The sequence below is a fragment of the Anolis carolinensis genome, chromosome 5, assembly GCF_035594765.1.
Source record: "Anolis carolinensis isolate JA03-04 chromosome 5, rAnoCar3.1.pri, whole genome shotgun sequence".
Lineage (NCBI taxonomy): Eukaryota > Metazoa > Chordata > Lepidosauria > Squamata > Dactyloidae > Anolis > Anolis carolinensis.
The window spans coordinates 145,358,009-145,372,632 of record NC_085845.1 but is presented as its reverse complement, the minus strand read 5'-3'; the positions used below and the strand labels follow the sequence as shown (position 1 = coordinate 145,372,632).

General features: G+C 40.3%; 1 protein-coding gene across 6 annotated transcripts in view; it reads left to right on the top strand.

Moving 5' to 3' along the window:
* Nucleotides 1–14,624, top strand: part of prickle1 (prickle planar cell polarity protein 1) — a 96,501-nt gene that overhangs the window by 66,927 nt on the left and 14,950 nt on the right. The window contains exon 1 of one of the 6 annotated variants that reach the window (XM_062982486.1): nucleotides 9,851–10,004. The exons of 4 other annotated variants lie outside the window; for them this stretch is intronic. The gene's annotated coding sequence lies outside the window, so the exon portion shown is untranslated. Of the gene's footprint in view, nucleotides 1–9,850; nucleotides 10,005–12,134; nucleotides 12,242–14,624 lie in introns of those variants that run through there. One more of the 6 variants, XM_062982485.1, reaches the window with a different exon arrangement.

The window sequence follows — 14,624 nt, the reverse complement described above, 5'->3', positions numbered from 1 at the left end:
TATGGATCAGTGGTCAAAACAAAAGATAAGATGAAGACAAATGGTATGCATGTGCATGTTCTCCCACCAAACTTTTTTTTAATTGAAAAATATAAGGATAAATAACATTGCACAATTCTTAATCCCAGTTTGTGAGAAGAGTAGAATCCCTCAAACTATTTGTATTTTCCATTCAAGAAATGATTAAAACTGCAAAGTTTGCTGTTAGATAGCAAAATACATGATTGCCAGCAGCAAGACATCTGTTATGTGTAATATAATGTCATTCAATTTACATGGCCCTGTGCAGAAGGATAATGGTAAAAAAAGGAAAGAAGCGGGAAGAGTTTTTCATCTAAATACAAGAAGTATTGCCAAGAGAATGTAACTTTAGCCAGTGCATAAAAGTATATTTTATTACACTAACTAGCATATATCCGGCATTGCCCGGGTTAGGCATTTTGTAATGCTCTTTATTAGAAATACTCATTGTTTGCTTTTTGGTTTTATGAAGGATCCATTAGAAATGGCATACCCATATAATGGGATATTTTATAAAATTGTACAGCTGATGGGCTTCAACTCCCATCAGATGCAAGCTGTGTATTTAGCCATGGGTGGAAATCACGTGGCTCTTCACCACATGGACTCTAACTCCCATCATAATTTATCAGCCCCCCCCCCCCCCAACCCCGCCAGTATTTTAAGTTGTATCATGAAGATTACATGTACCAGGTTTGGTCAAGATCGGTCGTGGATGGGATTAACACTGTTCTCTGAATATGACTGTACTACAACTCCCATCATCCTCTATCAGTCTTTCTCCTCCACCCAACCCCAGCAGTGTTTTAAGTTGGATTATGATGGGTATGTGTAAAACGTTTGGTCTAGATCAGTGGTTCTCAACCTGTAGATCGCCAGGTGTTTTGGTGTACAACTCCCAGATAACCCAGCCAGTTTACCAGCTGTTAGGATTTCTGGGACTTGATGGTCAAAACATCTGGGGACCCACAGGTTGAGAACCACTGGTCTAGATCCATCAAACCATGTAGGAACCTTTGTGGATCAAACAAATAAACAAACAAAAAACACAGTTTTACATTTGTATAGAAAGAAGATTGTTGTTTTCAGTTTTCTGTAATAGCAAAAGATTCAAACTATTGCCTGTTTTGCTCCTCAAAATCTTCCATGCTTTCCTTTGTCTTCTTTACTACTCCTTTGTTAAATAATATATTTTCTTGAAGGAAATGTATAACACCTAACGCTCGGGTAGAACTGTCTCCAAGCATCTACTAATCTAAACGTCTCAAAAACTGATCTAAATACCTTTTCCCTCTCTATATTTTATAGCCAAAGATGGTTAGCTAGGATTGAACCTGGTATCTGAAACACTTGAATCTAATAATAAGTGACAGCCAATGCTGTAGCTGCTGCTACTGGACTGTAAGCTGGATCTCTGCACATCACAATCAGGATATTATCAAGTTACATGAAAATCTCTCTGTTGTGGTCATACTGGCAGCTGGCACTTTAATAGTACAGTAGAGTCTCACTTATCCAACATAAATGGGCCGGCAGAACGTTGGATAAGTGAATATGTTGGATAATAAGGAGGGATTAAGGAAAAGCCTATTAAACATCAAATTAGGTTATGATTTTACAAATTAAGCACCAACACATCATGTTATACAACAAATTTGACAGAAAAAGTAGTTCAATATGCAGTAATGCTATGTAGTAATTACTGTATTTACGAATTTAGCACCAAAATATCATGATGTATTGAAAACATTGACTACAAAAATGCGTTGGATAATCCAGAACGTTGGATAAGTGAGTGTTGGATAAGTGAGACTCTACTGTATATTAAGAATGAAAAATCAAGCTGTATAATTGGAATACTTTGGGATAGAGATGTTATATAGACATGGGATTTTTATATAAATTATCAAACACAAAAGACAAGCATAACAACATAGTCAATAATTAGCTTTGTACAAAAAAACCCAACAACTTCCAAATCTCATCAGATTTGGCTAAATGTAAGGTTATTGCCCTCACCTCAAATCTGGCTTATGTGGGCTCTATCAGAGGGTTTTCTTGGCAGGATTTATTCAGAGGATAAAGATAAGACTGAATAAATGTATCTTGCCCAAGGTCACTTGGTGGATTTCCATGGCCAAGTGAGGATTCAAATCCTGATCTCCTGGAGTCCTAGTCTCAGACGGCTTCACCACACGTTTTTAAACCCTTTTCTGCTTGTCAGATGTCACCTGTTGTATTCATGATACTGTTTTTGTCTAATCTGTAAGGAAAGCATTTAATCTTGCCTGCTACAGGCTGAAAGGATAAAGAAATAGGTGGAGCTAGATAAAAACAAAATGCTTTCTGCTGAGCTTCCAATTGCTTTCTTGGAGACAGCTAATCTTCCTTCCTCTGGACTAGTCACTCACGCCTTTTCCTTTTCAGAGAGGATTCATCCTTGGAAATAATACTGTTGAGACATGATTGACTACTCTTAGCACCCTGTGGATACGTCTGCCTCCCTCGGAGTCAAAAGCATTCAGTTCTTTAAGGTTTTTCATTGAATTTGCCATAATAGGTTGTAAAATTGTAGTACTAAAACCAAGCTGTAGTGTCATTATGCACAAAATGGATCCCGCAATGTCCAATTACCAATGATGTCAATTATTAGTCCTTGGGATATTTTGTTTTCTCAGACCAAACATCCCCACCAACTGTTTTTTTCTTTGCATTTTAAATGAATGAAAAACAATGAATCTTGAACACATAAAATAGTGTCGCCTCTCGGATCTGCCCCCTGAATAAATACTAAGCCCTGTGTTCATCCGTGTTCTCTACATCTATCCTGATGTTCTTCATCTTGTGCAGAAAAAGGATATTCAATCTGTAATTTTATGGTATCAGTTTTAGTGTGTGCCTAAATGTAAAACTATTGACCAGTTATCTGCTTTTGGAAGTGGCCACACATTCTTCCTCAGAAAGCTGTTATTAGTACATAGAAGAAGCATGCATAACAATGAGGAAGCTCTACTGTTTGTTATGTATGCTGCAATTGAGAATTTACTACTTGCAGATGACAGGGCATTCCTGTAGGGAATGTGCAGGTGGGGGATGTAGTATTTTAAAACAGTTCAGTAAAAGTTTTGTTTTTTTTCAAATACAAATTTTTCTGTTTAAACAAGCCTTAAACAGTACCTAGCATATTATAGGCCATGCCATGAAATTTATAAATGGGATAGCTAGTGTCTCAGAAGCCACCCTTCGTTGATTACAGTTTTCAGCTATTGTAACTTCTTTGTATTAAGATTAGAGCCCAAATACTCTAAAGATACCAGATCTGATCTGATCCTGGAAGCAAAACAGGGTCATCCCTGGTTAGTACTTGGATGAGAGGCCAGTGACAAATACTAGGTGTTTTGTGCTGTTTTTGAGTAAGAAATGCTGAAAATAACCTTTGAGGATGCTATGCCTAAGAGGACTGTATGAAATTCATGGGGTCACCATAGGTCTGGAGCCCTCAATGGCACAATGGGTTAAACCCTTGTGCTTGCAGGACTTCTAACCTGAAGGTTGGGTTGCTGACTTGAAGGTTGCCTGTTCGAATTCGGGGAGAGCACGGATGAGCTCCCTCTGTCAGCTCTAGCTCCATGTGGGGACATGAGAGAAGCCTCCCACAATTATGGTAAAACATCAAATATCCAGGCGTTCCCTGGGCAACGTCCTTGCAAATGGCCAATTCCCTCACACCAGAAGTGACTTGCAGTTTCTCAAGGCGCTCCTGACACACACAAAAAACCATAATTCTGCAGGTGATTTGAATTCATACACCATCTCACACTCAGGACAAAAATGAGATAGAGTTGTTAGGGAGAATATTTACATTCAAGTAAATAGAAGAATGGGAGCCCCGGTGGCGAAGTGTGTTAAAGCACTGAGCTGCTGAACTTGTGGACTGAAAGGTCCCAGGTTCAAATCCCGGGAGCAGAATGAGCGCCCGATGTTAGCCCCAGCTCCTACCTACCTAGCAGTTCAAAAACATGCAAATGTGAGTAGATCAATAGGTACCACTCCGGCGGGAAGGTAACGGCGTTCCATGCAGTCATGCCGGCCACATGACCTGGAGATGTCTATGGACAACGCCGGCTCTTCGGCTTAGAAATGGAGATGAGCACCAACCCCCAGAGTCAGTCACGACTGGACTTAACATCAGGGGAAACCTTTACCTTTTATAAATAGAAAAATGTTTGCAAAAGAAGTTAACTGAAAGTTTATCTAAATAACATTGAAAATAGTTGTGGATGCTAAATTTGGCTATAACAGAGATGTATCTCTCAATCTGGGTATCTGCTAATCTGTTAGAATTTTGTTTTATTCTTCCATAGGTGAGATTTGCAGGTTCCCGATATGTGTGCGTGTGTGTGTGTATGATTTTCTATTATTATCTTTATTTATATCCCGCCTTTCTCCCCAAGGGGATTCAAGGAGGCTAACAGCCACACACTTTGATCAGTTTAAAACAAATACTAAAATTAAAAGACAATTAAACAATCTTGTGTGTATTAGGTGAAAAATATTTAAAAAAATCAATTAATATGATTAAAATGCATTTAAAACACACACACACACACAAATCTCCCTCCCCCCCCCAGAAATCCCATCCACAACCTCCACAGCAACACTCCCCTTATCTTTCCTTAAATCTTACAGAAGACGGTCTTGACCTGTTTGCGGAAGGCCAGCAGGAATGGGGCCATCCTGGTCTCTCTTGGAAGAGAGTTTCACAGTCAGGGAGCAGCCACCGAAAAGGCCCTCTTCCGTGTTCCCACCAAACACTTGAGCGGGTGGTGGGACAGAAAGAAGGCCCTCCCCAGTTGGTCCTAAATGTTTACTAGGTTCATAGAAAGATACCTAAATATCTAATGAGACACTTTTAATAAAAAAAATCATAGGTTCGTTGAGAACAAGTAGTACAGCGGGCCCTGACCGAAACATTTCCCCGAAAATAAGACATCCCCGAAAAATAAGACCTAGTAGAAGTTTTGCTGAATTGCTAAATATAAGGCCTCCCCCGAAAGTAAGACCTAGCAAAGTTTTTGTTTGGAAGCATGCCCAGCACCTGTCAAACAGAACACCAGAGCGTGCAGGATTGGTAAATGTACATACCAGTTGTACATGGAAATAATGGTAGTAACAAGAAATTCTTGATAGGATTCACAGTTTGTCTGGTTATGCTGGTTTGTGATGACAACTACTGTACAGTATATAATAAATGTTCATTTTTTAGTTCAACAATAAATGTGAATTCTTCTTCATGGAAAAATAAGACATCCCCTGAAAATAAGACCTAGCACATCTTTGGGAGCAAAAATTAATATAAGACACTGTCTTATTTTCGGGGAAACACGGTATGTGTAGTGATAAAGTAAAGAGACTAGTAAGACAGAGTACAAATATTTGCCTTTAGAAGAGTTTTAGGTAGACACAACATATTTTTGCTTTGTGTCACTTCTGTCTGTCTTCACTCATAAGCCCCTTCTGTCCTGTTTCTTCATTAGAATGAAATTTCTTACAGTCCACAGATAAGTTCAAATATGCTTGAATGTATTTTCCCTAGATCAGAATGTTTTTCTTAGTTGAGAATTGCATTTAAACAGTAAAAAATAACCCATAATAAATAGATAGGTATGCTGTGACCCCAAATTTGCCAAAATAGTTTGTCAATTGAGCTAGAAGACACTGATCTGTTGAATTTATATCAGAATGTACTAATATTTACAATACTGAAGCTCTTGTCTGAGTTCTGTTCCAAGTTCACAAGGGACAATCGCTGCGGAGAGCAAACAGGCACTGATACCTTGAGAAATCACATCTGAAATGAGAACTGGGGGGAAATGGTTCTGCTTAAAAATGTACAAAGGAAATAGAAGCAACAGCCGTGTCAGCAGTGCCTCCTACTTTGAAAATTCATCAAGTTGATTCAGTGCTGGCTGTTGGCCAAGCATGTCTGAATTATAAACGCTATTGTCTGACCACAGCCAAGTCTCTCTAGCTGTTGCACTTACAAACTTAACCTTCAGCTATCTGCACTCAAATTCCAACAGTCTTTTTTCTCTGCCCTTAATTCTTGGCACTAGAACCCCATTTCTTTTACAAATGTAATCTTTACTAAACTCTTCCCAGCTGAGTGTGTATGTTATACTGAAGCTTACATGGAGGTCTGTTGTTCAGTTCAATAGATGTGTTTGTTTAGACAACTATTTATTCACATTCTTTAATGACACTTTGAATTGTTTTTTTTTTAAATGATTGAACCAGGGTGGCATAGTAGTTTGATTGTTGATTCAAATGTCTATTTAGCCATGGGTGATCTTTGGCAAGTTGCAGTCTAAGTGGCAAACCTTCTCTAAACCAATCTTGCAAAAAACAAAAAAACCCTCTATGATAGGGTATCATATGTTGGACTTGATTTGAGAATGCACAACAAAAACAACAACAAACTAGGTAACAAGGAGCTGTTTGACTGTTGAATTAAGACTCTTTCTCAACCTCAGAGGAACCAGTGACAAAATACCTCTGAATAGATTTTGCCTCTTCTCCCCCAAAATCATTTATGATAGGTTCATCATAAAGCTTATAGGAACAACAACAACTTCAGTTTATAGTCATCACATCATTAATTTATACAATCAAGTGATGATGCCATATATATTTATAGTGATTTCTCGATGGCGCATTGGGTTAAACCACTGAGTTGCTGAAGTTGCTGACTGAAAAGTTGGAGGTTCGAATCTGAGGAGCAAAGTGAGCTCCCGCTGTTAGCCCCAGCTTCTGCCAACCTGGCAATGTGAAAGCATACAAATGTGAGTAGATCAATAGGTACTGCTCCAATGGGAAGGTAATGGCACTCCATGCAGTCATGCCGGCCACATGACTTTGGAGGTGCATACGGACAACGCCGGATCTTCAGCTTAGAAATGGAGATGAGCACCAATCCCCAGAACACAACTAGACTTAATGTCAAGGGGAAACCTTTACCTTTACCTTAGTTGTGTTCATCTATCGCACCAAAAATGCATATAATAGTGACAAGAGTATCTTTCTGTCTGATATCTAAAGTAGATTCTTAACCTACCAAACATATGAGCATAAACCAGTACAGGCAGTTCCTGAGCTACAAACATCCGACTTCCAAATGACACATAGGTTTTTGGGTTTTTTTGTGTCAGGAGTGACTTGAGAAACTGCAAGTCACTTCTGGTGTGAGAGAATTGGCCGTCTGCAAGGAGGTTGCCCAGGGGACATCCAGATGTTTTGATGTTTTTACCATCCTTGTGGGAGGCTTCTCTCATGTTCCCACATGGAGCTAGAGCTGATAGAGGGAGCTCATCTGCGCTCTCCCTGGGTTGAATTCGAACCGGCAACTTCCAGGTCACCAACCCAACCTTCAAGTCAGTAGTCTTGCGAGTACAAGGGTTTAATCCACTGCGCCACTGAGGGGGCTCCGATAACACATAAATAAGAACGGATACATCCTGTGTAATAAGAAAAAAATAGTATGATGCAGCTTTCCGGTTTGCCCAATTTTTAAACTTTGTAATAAATTGTAAAACATGTATAAAATAAAGAATCATAAGTAGGAGACCAGAAATAAAATTCCAAGCTGTGGTTCCTCCTATTCATCCTCTGCCATAAGGGGTTTCTTCATTTGCAGTGACTAACTTTGCATGGTTTGCATGCTAGTAAATGTTTTTGGTCATTGATACGGAAATGATCTTTACCTAGCACTTGTTAATGTCTTTCCCAATGACATCCTTGTGCTGATGGCCTTGTTGTGAAGTTGTTGGAGGTGTTGGGCATGAAGAATAAAAGCTAAAACATTTATCGCTCCTTTCTTTTTAGCTTTATGCATTTATCTGCCCCAAAACCTGCTTGATATTTTCCTCCTGGAAAAGTGTGGCTTTATGTCAGTTCATACTGGGTCAGCAATGATTGATCTACGCAGTGACTAGTGTTTAAGGAATTAGAAACTGCACAAGGTCAGCTCTTAGGGCCTGATGTGTAGCCAGGAGGCCTTTTAAACACAATAGAGGGTGGAGTTAGGGCTACTTTAACTAACACTGGGAGATCACAAACAAGAAAATAGTTTTTCCACAGCATAAGAATCTCTCTTCCTTGCCCTTGTTCCTGAAAACATTTTGTTTTGAATTGTTGGCTTGGAATGAGAAAAGGAATTTAGATCCCCCTCCTTCCTTAAGAAAATACAATATATCAATCTGTCTCAGCCAGAGGAAGAGGTGAGCTGATCTTTATGGGGAAGACTAGCAGGAAAAAAACGAGGATTATATACTTAGTTCTTCACATTCGTAACTTTAAGAAGATAAGAGAGTAAACTACAGGGGAAAGGTAAAATGTAGGCCTTGCCCAAATAGGAGTTATGCCTCTCCCTCCATGACATTTGTCGACAGTTGTCAGATTTCTATCATTGCAATAACTTAAAACTTGAGGTGAACATTTGGAAATAAAATTTTGGCATCTAAAGAAAAGGGCGTAGGCAAAGTTATTTAGAGTAAACAGACACAAAAATATTAAAGAATTATAGGTGGGATTAGTCTTAAATGTCTCAGGGTGCATCTACAGTGTTGAATGAATGCAGTTTGATACCACTTTAACCACCATGGCTCAGTGCTATGTAATCCTGGGACCTGTCGGCCTTCTCAGCCAAAGAGCACTGGGACCTGACCAAACTACTGCTCCCAGAATTCCCTAGCCTCGAGTTGTGGCAGTTAAAGTGATGTCAAACTGCATTCATCCAACACTGTAGATCCACCCGTACTTTTTATTGTGTTAGAAGCGACTTGAGAATATACTGTAAGTCGTTGCCCAGAGGATGCCTGGATGTGACAGCTGGGAGGCTTTTCTCATGTCCCTGTAAGCTAGAGCTGACAGACGGGAGCTCACTCCATCTCGCGGATTAAAACAGGCAAGCTTCAGGTCAACAACCCAACCTTCAGGTCAGCAGTTCAGCCAGCACAAGGGTTTAATCCATTGCATTATCGCAGCTCTTCATCCCCTACTGATTGCAATATGGTGCATATCTATGGTAGAATTTGTGCCGTTTGGCACCACGTCAACTGCTATTTTTTTTCCATGTCAGGAACGACTTGAGAAACTGCAAGTTACTTCTGGAGTGAGAGAATTGGCCGTCTGCAAGGACGTTGCCCAGGGGACACCCGGATGTTTTGATGTTTTACCATCCTTGTGGGAGACTTCTCTCATGTCCCCGCATGGAGCTGGAGCTGATAGAGGGAGCTCATCCGCGCTCTCCCCGGGCGGGATTCGAACCTGGCAGCTTGCAGATCAGCAGCCCAACCTTCAAGTCACAAGGCTTTAACCCACTACTCCACTGGGGGCTGTCAACCGCTATGGAACCCTGGGATGTGTAGCTTGACAAGGTTTTGAGCCTTCTTTGCCAAAGAGTGCTGGGGCCTCACCGAATGACAACTCCTATAGCATTGGACCATGGCTGTGAAAGTGATGTCAAACTGCATTAATTCTAACTGTAGAAGATGACCCCTAGTTAATAAAAGCCTCTGACAAAGAAGATTCTTTTTACAAAGTTCTCCCTTAGGTATCCCAGTCCCCTCTTTATTACACCCCTTTAAAGGGGAAGCAAAGTGTGAAAACACTGCTTCCAAGCCCCTCCAGCAACCCTAGCTGGGCGAGTCTAGAAATTGGAGCCCAATAAAGTAACTTTCCTCAACTCGGGAAGTGGAGCCAAACGTAACCCCCCTGAGACTGGATGATTGGTGAAGATGACAGACTTTTGGCAGCTTCCTGGAGGAAACATTCAGAGTTGGGGAGGGTGGAAGGGGAGGCTGCAAGGAGCCTGAGGGAGGAGAGAGAAAGACTCTTGAGAAGCAATGTGCAGCAGCAGAAGCCCAGTTCCTGGAAGCATCGGGAAGGCAAAAGCTGAAAAGAATTCTCTGTCTACATTCTCATGGGTGAGGTTACCATCCGTTTTGGATTGAAAGGAGGACTAGTTTCAGCAGGAGGCAGAGCTTGGAAAGTCTGGTTTTTGGGGAAGGGATGCTAAAAGGAGGGGTTCGAGAAACAGCCCTCCAGAGCTTTGTGTGTGTGCTGTGTTATGAGGGGATGGTTGACACAAATGGATTTAAGAGTCTTGGGGAGGTGCAGTATAGTGGAATGAATGCAGTTCGAAACTACTTTTAACTACCATGGCTGAACTGAGTCCTTGTGATTGTCCTTTTACAAGGTCTTTCATCTTCTCTGCCAAAGAGTGCTGGTGCCTCACCAAAGTACAATTGTCAGGATTCTATAGCGTTGACCCATGGCAATTAGGGTGGGGTCAAATTAATGTTACAGCATAGATGCATCCTTGTATTGTAATGGTATTGTAATGGTACAGTGTAGATGTATTGTTTTGAATGTGTTGTTAACTGCCTCGAAACCCATTGTTGGGAAAAAGGTGGGCTACAGATCATGATGATGATGATGATACTACATTTATATGTGGCGTCCTAGGCAAAGCTTGCTATTCTGTGGAGCTAGTGGAGGGAATTGCGAAGGAAAGTTTTGTTCTGCTTCCCAGCTCTGTTAAATAAGTTTTTGTTGATGATAAAGAAGAAGATGATGATTTCAAAGGAAAAAGAGAAGCTAAGGAAAGGCCTAAATCCAATCATTAGTCAAAACTAGAAGAGATTCATTGGCCTAGTAGGATTTACATAATCAAAGGAGGCGTGTTGAATTAGGAAGATTTGCATGTGTTGATTTAGCACTTGGATCTTATAGCACCTTTGAGATTACAGATCCCTTTGTCTACTGATACTCCAGACTAACACGACTATGCCTTTGTGTTTAGCATTTGATTTCATGATTTTATTCTAGTTGTTATTTGTGTATTTGTAAAAATACATGGTCATACATACAAAGGAATCTTGCAGGAACTTTGACACTAACCAAGATGCATCTGAGTAGGCTTACGGATACATCTACACTGTAGAATTAAGACAATTTGCACCACTTTAACAGCCATAGTTCGGTGCTGTGGAAACCTGAGATTTGTAGTTTGGGGAGGCACCAGCAGACTTTCCATAGCATTAAACAATGGCAGTTAAAGCGGTGTCAAAATGCATTAATTCTACAATTTAGAATGATGCACTGTGAGTCTACAAAAGTTGATGGTGCAAAAGCTATTCTCCCGGTTAGTCTCAGAGGTGCTACAAGATTGCCTTTGCTAATACAGTCCTGTCCTGAATACTACTAAGATGTTCATATGTAGATAAAGCAGTGACATACTAAAAACGTATCCATGAGTTGCCTTGTTGGCCATACAGCAAAATATAACAGCACCCCAAATCCACAAGACAACCAAAAATGCACTAAGTGCATCATGCATGCTTTTTGAAGCTATATTGCTTCATCAGGCAAAGGTGTTAATAATCATACGAAACCTAAACAGTGTGGATTTCAAGGGAAGTTACTTTTCCTATTGCTAATGGAATTGACCATGTATTGCCTGGATTTTATGATTCTTTGTCTCCCCAGTGCCCACATGGCCAAAGAGTAGAGTGACCTCTGCATACATAGAAATCCCTTCAGACCATATAAACCAGGTCTGGGCAAACTTCAGCCCTTCAAGTGCTTTGGACTTGAAATCCCACATGAATTTAGGAGTTGAGTTGAAGTCCAAAACACCTGAAGGGACACCATTTTCCTATACCTAATATAAACTGACACCAACGTCTTAAGAAAATGTGGCATCATAATTTTTTTCTCCTCTATGATCTTTGAACCAAATTAGCCTGATGAAGAAGTTGGTGGAGCTTCGGAAGCTTGCAGTAATATGCAGTAGTCTTAAGTGAACTGTGAGTAAACAAAAAAGAAAAGAAAAGAATTGGGCAAGGCTTTAGCTTGGATTTTGGCCCTGAGTGCTCAAAGTTAACTAGAGATACTTCCATGAATAGCAAGTGTCTTTTCTTATGACAGTGGCAGTGTTGCCTTTTCCATTCATCTGGTTCTTTGAGTGGATTTACTTCCTCCTTGCCTGTTCTTTGGATGCTGGCAGGATGGAAAAAAAGGAAGGGCTTCCTGGTAGTTCCTCCCTCCCCCTGGGTTTTGTTGCTTTTACTGCTCTGTTGGCTTCACTGCTGGGCAGATCCTTTGCTCCTGTCCAAGTGCCAGATGGAGACCCTTAACTATTCAACAAACTTGTTTGCTGGTGAGTGCTAGGTCTTTGTCCAACATGTTTCATGGCTGTTTTCAAGGTTAACATTTCAATTTATTGAAATTTTAAAGGGACTTGTGTTACTAGTGAAGAACATTAAGGTAGTTATGGAGAGGCTTTAATTTTGGGCTTACGTAAAATGCAAGACTGTTGGTGTTTTTTTAAACAGTGATGTAGTGATTGTAATTTGCTTAATTCTTGATAGGTTTGCTCTGGGGTTGCTCTGAATTAAAATTCAGAAGATTTCAAGAGATGTGTATTTCTGTTTGGGATTCCTGGGAGACAGTCTTTCATACTTGGAATAACATTTGATGACTTACAAACTGCGTAGTAAATTCTGTGGAAACCACATTGAAACAATCCCATTTGAAAGTTAAGGGTCTGTATTTTTTTTTCTATTTGTGAATGTTATCTATGTTCATGGAGCCTCTGGTAGCCTAGGGGATAAAAGCCTTGTGACTTGAAGTTTGGGTTGCTGTCCTGAAGGCTGCCAGGTTCGAATCCCACCCGGGGAGAGCTCCCTCTATCAGCTCCAGCTCCATGTGGGGACATGAGAGAAGCCTCTCACAAGGATGGTAAAACATCAAAACATCCAGGCGTCCCCTGGGCAACGTCCTTGCAGACGGCCAATTCTCTCAACTCCGGTTGCTTCTGACACACACACACACACACACACACACACACACACACACACAAATCTATGTTCATAGGTACACGTGTAATGTAAAGTGCGTCGGATTGGCAACTCACCCTTTCTGTTCTAAATATCAATATGTAGGAAGACCAAGTAGAATTGTAACAGCTTATTACAAGAAATTACTTTCCAGTGTTTTAAAAGGAAAGATTATCAGGTCTGTGAGGTTTTTAAATACACAAAACTGCAACTATTTTATTACTTCCTTGGAATGTTTTCTTTGTAAATGTGTTTCCAAACTTAGTGCTTTACTTTTGACAAAGAAGTGTGGTGTTCAAGAGCCTACAGGTGATGGAGTGAAACTCGAGTGCATGTTTACACTGGAGAAAATATGGCTCCCATTTCCTTTGGCTATTTATAAGAAGTATAAAAATAAATTCTAGTAGGATTCTAATTATACTGTAAGGGTTTTTGTTTTTTTTTGCATCTGAACAAACTAATGGGGACATCAAATTTTCTGGAATACTGCTTTATATGCTTTTTGCATTGCTCTATGTCAGTGGTTCTCAAACTGGGGTCCCAGATGTTTTTGGCCTTCAACTCCCAGAAATCTTAACAGCTGGTAAACTGGCTGGGATTTCTGGGAGTTGTAGGCCGAAAACATCTGGGGACCCCAGGTTGAGAACCACTGCTCAATGTCCGAAACTATTCCAAAGTTTGCCATCAGTCAGTAGCAACTTGAAGGTGCACAACAACAAAAACAAATCACACTTCTCAACCTCTTTCTAGCCTCATATGCAGACTAATGGTCTTAATTAACATGTAATGTCAGTGCTTTTCATTTGCAAGCTGCATCAAAGCCTGACTGCTTTAACATCCCATTGGCTGTCAATGGAACAAAAGTGTGGCATTCTCTTCCTCTACCATCAAAAGTATCTTGTCTGAATCCTCCTTGTGGGAATGCATCTGGACCAGTGTGATCTCTTTTTGTTACCTGAAGAAAGTGGAAAACTAAGCTTTCCAAAACACAACCATCTATTTCTTATTAGAAGTAGGTGCTTCTTGATGTTTCTTTTCACATAAGTAATAAATTCAGTGTTATCTTGAATCACATTTCTGAGGGAAAAGTAGGATAAAAGTACGTTCCAGTGTACAATTCTAAGAAGACTCTTTCCTTCTATCATCGTCCCCATAAACTAGGAATATATTGAATAGTAGGAGTGTCCAGATTTGGTAGTGTATTGCATTTTTCCTTGTCGTCTTGTGACTGTATTATCATGCATATTAGAATAGCGACACAGACACCTGCTTTTTAACCTCAAGCCGTGACCCTTTAGGGTTGTCATTGCAGCACATTGTGAAAGAGATGTGTGATATGCGCCTTGTATTCCCTGTAGCCTTGTTAACAAGCAGTTTAACAAAAAAAAGTTGTTAAACAATTTGCCCTGCAGAACAGAGTAAAACAGCAGGGGCTAGAGAAGGATGTTTGTGTAACTGGCCTTATGAATTGTGACCTCTTCGATCTGGTCAGAGGTGACCACAGAACAGATTCAGTGAGCTGGAAATCCTAACAGAAGGGCTAGTTTCACACATGGCTTCAGCACTTTTTAAAACGAGAGCTGGGCATTTCACAACTTTTGTACAAGAGTTCTTGTTCAAAACACTTCCTCCTAAATTAGAATATTTCAGAGTCTTACATTGCCTTTCACTCCAATCATATACTTAATAATGAAAGATGCTGAT